General features: G+C 40.6%; 1 protein-coding gene across 3 annotated transcripts in view; it reads right to left on the bottom strand.

The window, feature by feature from the left end:
- The window catches only part of BMP2K (BMP2 inducible kinase), a 139,501-nt gene that overhangs the window by 12,437 nt on the left and 121,061 nt on the right, over positions 1–6,003 (bottom strand). The window lies entirely within an intron of this gene.

The raw sequence follows: 6,003 nt of genomic DNA, 5'->3' as shown, positions 1-6,003 counted from the left end.
ACTCTGAATATAATACACAGGCAGATTTTCTTCTCCAACCTTCCAAGTAAGATTATTCAGCTAATTGCCCCTACTCAGAATCCCACATTTACCAAACCACATTCTGCTTATATTTCAACTCCATTATAAAGTTTTCCCAAAGAGATCAACAAGCAGGAAGAGCTTGTCTGCTCTGTTTCACTGTAACTTTTTTTAAAAATTAGCATTCTGGTCGTCTTACGACCTAGGTTAACATGAGTGCCTCCCCATAATCTGATCAAAGCCAAGGACCCAGCACTGAACCAAGACCGTACCGAGGACATCTGCCTTCTCTAAATGACACAGCTTCCTTTAACTGTCTTATCTTCACTACTAAACATTCCATTAAAAGCATGCTACCTTTAAAAAAAACTTAACTACCAATATGTTCACTGTACGATGCATAGTAAAACCATCAAATACAGTGCTTTACGATTTCACTGTATGGTATATAATAAAGACTGTATTAGTTACACAAAAGTATACTACCCTCCCCATATACTGACGTATTGAATTATTTTCCAGATGTAGGGATCAATTTGAACTGATCCAACCACATATCCAATCGTTCTTCCCTTCCTTTGACTAAGATCAGATATCTTCAAAATAATTAGCTAGGGTTGGAAATTTAGTCTAGTCATGAAAAGTCATCACCTTATGATGGAAGGACCATTACTTTCCTGTTATTAACATGGTCCTTATCACATATGATACTCTTCAGTTCTTACCTTCTCTTTAGAAGTCAATACTATTGTCTTCCCACCTCCCTGACTATTCCTTCTTGGTCATACATAGAGACTTCTCTTTCACGAACACTTCCATATGCATACATGTTCTCTAGGGTGCTATCCTTGGCTTTCTCCCTCTTATGTCCTCCCGTGGTCTTAAATACTTCTGTGTTAATTGCCACATACACCATCATGACTGGATCTCTCTAATACTGACCACGAATACTTATCTTACTCATCTAATACTTATGAATATGTATCCTACTATTACTTCAAACTCAGTAATTTCAAAAGAGATCATCTTTCCTCTTAAAATGTGCTCCTCATCAGTTCCCACTAAGCTGTAAACACTTCTAACTAGTTCTGCAAATCAACAGAAGTCTGGAAATCATCTTCCTTCCTCATGAGTTTGTGTTTTTAAACTCTTGAATCTGTTCCCTCCAGTACCACGTCCCTCAAACTACTCCTCTATCCTGCCACCAGAATGATTTTTCTGAAACACTAATTATGTGGCTACAGCTTAAACCCATTCAGTGGCTCTCTAAAGTCCCAACCCTTAGCCCAGCACAGGGGCCCCATCTCTGGATTCTGTCCTCCCACACCTTTAGCCTCAGACCTTGATGTCTTCCATGGGTATATAGCTCCACCTGACACATTTAGATTTAAAAAAATTATTTTGAGTTATCCTGCTATCCAACCTCTTAATGTTTGCTATCAGAAACTGAGGAACCTAAAAGATTTGGGTTTCAAGGAGCACTCTGCTGTTTTAACATCTCTCTACCATTGTCACACCACCCCCTGGTAGGAACATCCTTCTGGCACTCCCACTCCCACCCGACTTGCCTAGCGGACCTGGATGTGTTTCAAGACCCAGCCCATGCCAGAGCCCTGCAAAGACACCCCTTGAAAAATACCCCTATTTGGGACTCCTGATGAACTTAGAACAAGCCTTAATTGTACTATATTACAATTATTTGTTTGTCTGTTTTCCCTACTTGATTATTACCTCCTAGACACAGTCCTATTTATCATTTACCTCACATCATTCTTTTCTATCCTAGCATGTGGTGAATCAATATTTGTTGAATGAAACAATAAGTGACTACTCTGAGCTCATAGCTTTGGACGCATATCCAATATATTCAGAATACAATAAAGTTACATTAAAAAATGAACTCTTTACATCTGCAGATTTTTTTAAGCTCAGAATTCAGTCACTGAATTTTTTAAGTTTAACAAAAAATGTTTGTTACATTGGTGAATAAACACAGTCTCTACCTTCAGGAGTTTACAATCAAGTGTGGGAGACAGTACAAGGACTGGCACTCTGAAATAACAGAGAAGTAGTGCAAGTCATGGGGCGGGGGAACGGGTACAGAAACCTACTCTGGACAGTCAGCAAAGGCCTCCCTGAGGAGATGCCGGTTAAGACTGAACAGTGAGAAGGAGCCAGCCACGCAAAGGACAGGCAGAAAGCTGCTCCAAGGAGAAGCTAGGGCATGTGTGAAGGCAAGAAAGCAGTTGGCACGTTTGAGGAACTGAAAATAGGCCAGTGTGAATGGAGTACAGTGGCAAGAGGAATACGAGGCAGGAAAGAGAGGGGAAGGGAGCAGCCTGTGAAGGTGCCTTTCAGGCCATGAGAAGGAGTCTGGATTTTGCTCTAAATTCGGTATGCAATGGGAAGCCGTTACAAGGCTTTATTTAAAATGGGTGTCATGATCAGATTGATATTTGAAACATAACTGACTGTGTAGAAAAAAAGGCTGAAAAGAGAGATACAAAAGTGAGGAATCAGGGAGGAGGAAATGGTAGAAATTAAAGCCAGAGATTCTGGTGGCCTGGACGATGGTGGTAGCAGGCTAAGTAGCAGTGAAGAATTAGAGACTGAGGAGGGAAACTCTCTGGAAGGATGGTAGTGCCATTAATACAGACAGAAAAGAGTGAGTAAAGAATAAGAGGGAAAGTAGAGATTACCAAGAATCAGGTTTTGGACACAGTGCTTGCTATTTGTGATGCATTAAGTGCAAATAGTAGATACCTGTGGTTTGAGGGCAATGGTTAGTTTTTGACTGGAGACTAGAGATTTGGGAGTCCTCCTCATGTAGACCGTATGCGGAGAGAGTTACAAGTCTGAAGGAAATCACTTAGGAAGTGAGTACAAAACAGAAAAAGGGGACCCAACACTGAGCCCTCAGGTATAACACATTTAGAAGTCAGCAGAACCACCTACAAAGCTAACTGCAAAGTACAGAGAGAAGGACCAAAACCAGGCGAGTGCAGTGTCAGGGAAGCCAAGAGAGAAGTGCTTCGGAGGACAGAGGAGACAACCGAGCTGGGTGAGGCAAAGACGTGCAATAAACTGAGGATAGACAATGGCCACTGACTGTGGTCGGTCCAGGCAGATTGTTGGCAACCTTGAAGTGAGGAGTAAGGCTGAGGAGGAGGGGGAGAGAAGACATGGGGAATTCCATCAGGTTCTACTTAAACATAATCTTCATCCATTATTCATCTACCAGTTCCATGAAACCAGCCAAGAGCTAAATGCTGTATCTTTACAAATTTACAATAGGCTTATCTTAAATCCTAACAGATTAAAACCAAATCAGATACAGATTCTCAAGTTTGACTTCTCCCCCATACAGCTTACTTCTGATACTAAAAACAAAGATGACGTTTAGATTAGCTGTAGAATTTATTTTTGTGAATTTTCATTCAAAAGAAAAAAAAGTGTAATGGCAAAGACAATCATCCCTCACGTTGGGCAGTTCCTCTATGATAGTTTAATGTCTTACTTCAAGCTCCTTACCCCCCAGAAAGCCACAAAGTGTACCCATCGTACCTGCTCATGGACACCTCCAAGAACATTCCATAATGTTTTCCAAAGTGTATCCCGCAGAACATTATTCCTGTTTCAAGAACCAAACAGCTCTGCGGTCTCATGTACCTGAGTTTATAAAATGCTGCTATGTAATGTGCCTCTACCTGGAAAATGCTCACTAAAGGTGCTGTCAAGTCCTACACAAAAGAATCTGCTTAATCTTATGAAATCCAGGACTTCCCAAATTTGCTTCACTACACTTTTATGTACAAGTAGCACCCAGTAGAGCCTTATAAACGATTTTGCAAAATACATTCTGGAAAAATACTGCTTCTACAACTTTTTCTTTTCCTTTCTTTTTTAAAGATTTATTTATTTGAGAGAGGGACAGCAAAAGGGGAGAGTGAAAGGGAGAAGCAGACTCCCCGCTGAGCGGAGAACCCAATAGGGGCCTCGATCCCAGGACCCTGAGATCATGACCTGAGCTGAAGGCAGATGCCCAACCGACTGAGCCACCCAGGTTTCCCTGCTTCCACAACTTCTCTGAGAAATTCCATTTCTAGGGCACAGAGATCTTGGGACAGAGTCCTTCAGTTGACTTTCTCTGTGATTCTTCTATTTTAATCCCAGTCTTCTAAATTAATTGTTTCCTGTACAGGAGCGCACTGCAGGGATCTGCTGGGTTTGGAGACTCCACACGGGGTCAGGTGCCAGAGATAGAAACGCTCGGTCACAGGCCGACTGAGCATGGAGTGTGGCCGGAGACCGGGGAGACAGGAGTGATTGCTTTTCTCTGAGGGCGCACTGAGGAGTGGGGCCCCGAGTTCTCGGCTCCTCCAGGGCGCAGATTGGGAGGCCGCCGTTTTCACTCTTGTCCTCCAAAGCTGTACAGAAAGCTTGCAGGGAACAAAAGCTCCCGAGAGCAAACCCGAGCAGATTACTTAGCCTGCACTGGCTGGGGCAGGGTAATTCCACCTCCAGCAAAGACATTTGGGAACCACGGCAAAAGGTCCCTCCCCCAGATGATCAGCAAGAACAGCCAGCCAAGACCAAGTTTACCAATCAATGAGAATGGCAGAACTCCAGAGCTAGGGGAATACAGCACATAGAATTCATGGCTTTTTTCCCGATTCTTTAGTCTTTCAAAGTTAATATATTAAATTTTCTTTATTTTTTCTATTTCTTTTTAATTTTTCTTTCCTTTTTCAACAAACATCAATTCCTTTTTTAAAATTTTTTTAATTTTCATTTTTACGATCATATTCTATCCCTTCATTGTATTTAATATTATTTTTTGTATATATGTAAGTTTTTCTTTCTTTAAAATCTTGGGATACAGTTTCTTCTAACAGACCAAAATATACCCTAAATCTAGTGTATGGCTTTGTTCTAGTCTCCCGCCTGATCATATTCTTTTTTTTTTTTTAATTTTTGTTATTTCCTTTTTCAAACAACTTCTTACCCTATCAATTCCTTTTTTAAAATCTTTTTTAATTTTCATCTTTACAGTCATATTCCATCCCTTCATCGTATTTACCCTTATTTTTGTGTGTATATACATGTTTTTCTTTCTTTAAAATTTTGGGAGGCAGTTTCTTCTTTTTCTTTGATCTGTTCTTCTAACAGACCAAAATAAACCCAAAATCTAGTGTGTGGCTCTGTTCCACTCACCAACCTGATCATATTTTTTTTTTCTTTCTTTCTCTCCCCCACTCCAACCCCCGTTTTGGGTCTCTTCTGATTTGTGTATATTTTTCTGGGGTCATTGTTACCCTTTTAGCATGATCTTGTTCATCTATTCTTCTCTGGACAAAATGACAAGACAGAAAAACTCACCTCAAAAAAAAGAACAAGAGGCAGTACCAACTGCCAGGGACCTAATCAATATGGACATTAGTAAGATGTTGGAACTACAGTTCAGAATGACGATTATAAAGATAGTAGCTGGGCTTGAAAAAAGCATAGAAGATACTAGAGAATCCCTTTCTGGAGAAATAAAAAAACTAAAATCTAACCAAGTCAAAATCAAAAAGGCTATTAATGAGGTGCAATCAAAAATGGAGGCTCTTAACTGCTAGGATAAATGAGGCAGAAGATAGAAGACCAAATGATGGAGAATAGACAAGCTAAGAAAACGAGAGATAAACAAGTACTGGATCACAAGGGGAGAATTCGAGAGATAAGTGATACCATAAAGTAAAACAACAGAATAATTGGGATCCCAGAAGAAGAAGAAAGAGAGAGAGGGGCAGAGGGTATATTGGAGCAAATTATAACAGAGAACTTCCCTAATTTGGGGAAGGAAACAGGCATCAAAATCCAGGAGGCAGAGAGAACCCCCCTCAAAATCAATAAAAGTAGGTCAACACCCAGACATCTAATAGTAAAACTCACAAGTGTCAGAGACAAAGAGAAAATCCTGAAAGTAGCTCGGGACAA

This window comes from Zalophus californianus, chromosome 2 (genome assembly GCF_009762305.2).
Source record: "Zalophus californianus isolate mZalCal1 chromosome 2, mZalCal1.pri.v2, whole genome shotgun sequence".
Taxonomy (NCBI): Eukaryota; Metazoa; Chordata; class Mammalia; order Carnivora; family Otariidae; genus Zalophus; species Zalophus californianus.
Note: the sequence above shows the minus strand (reverse complement) of the source record. Positions and strands in the feature narration are given on the sequence as shown.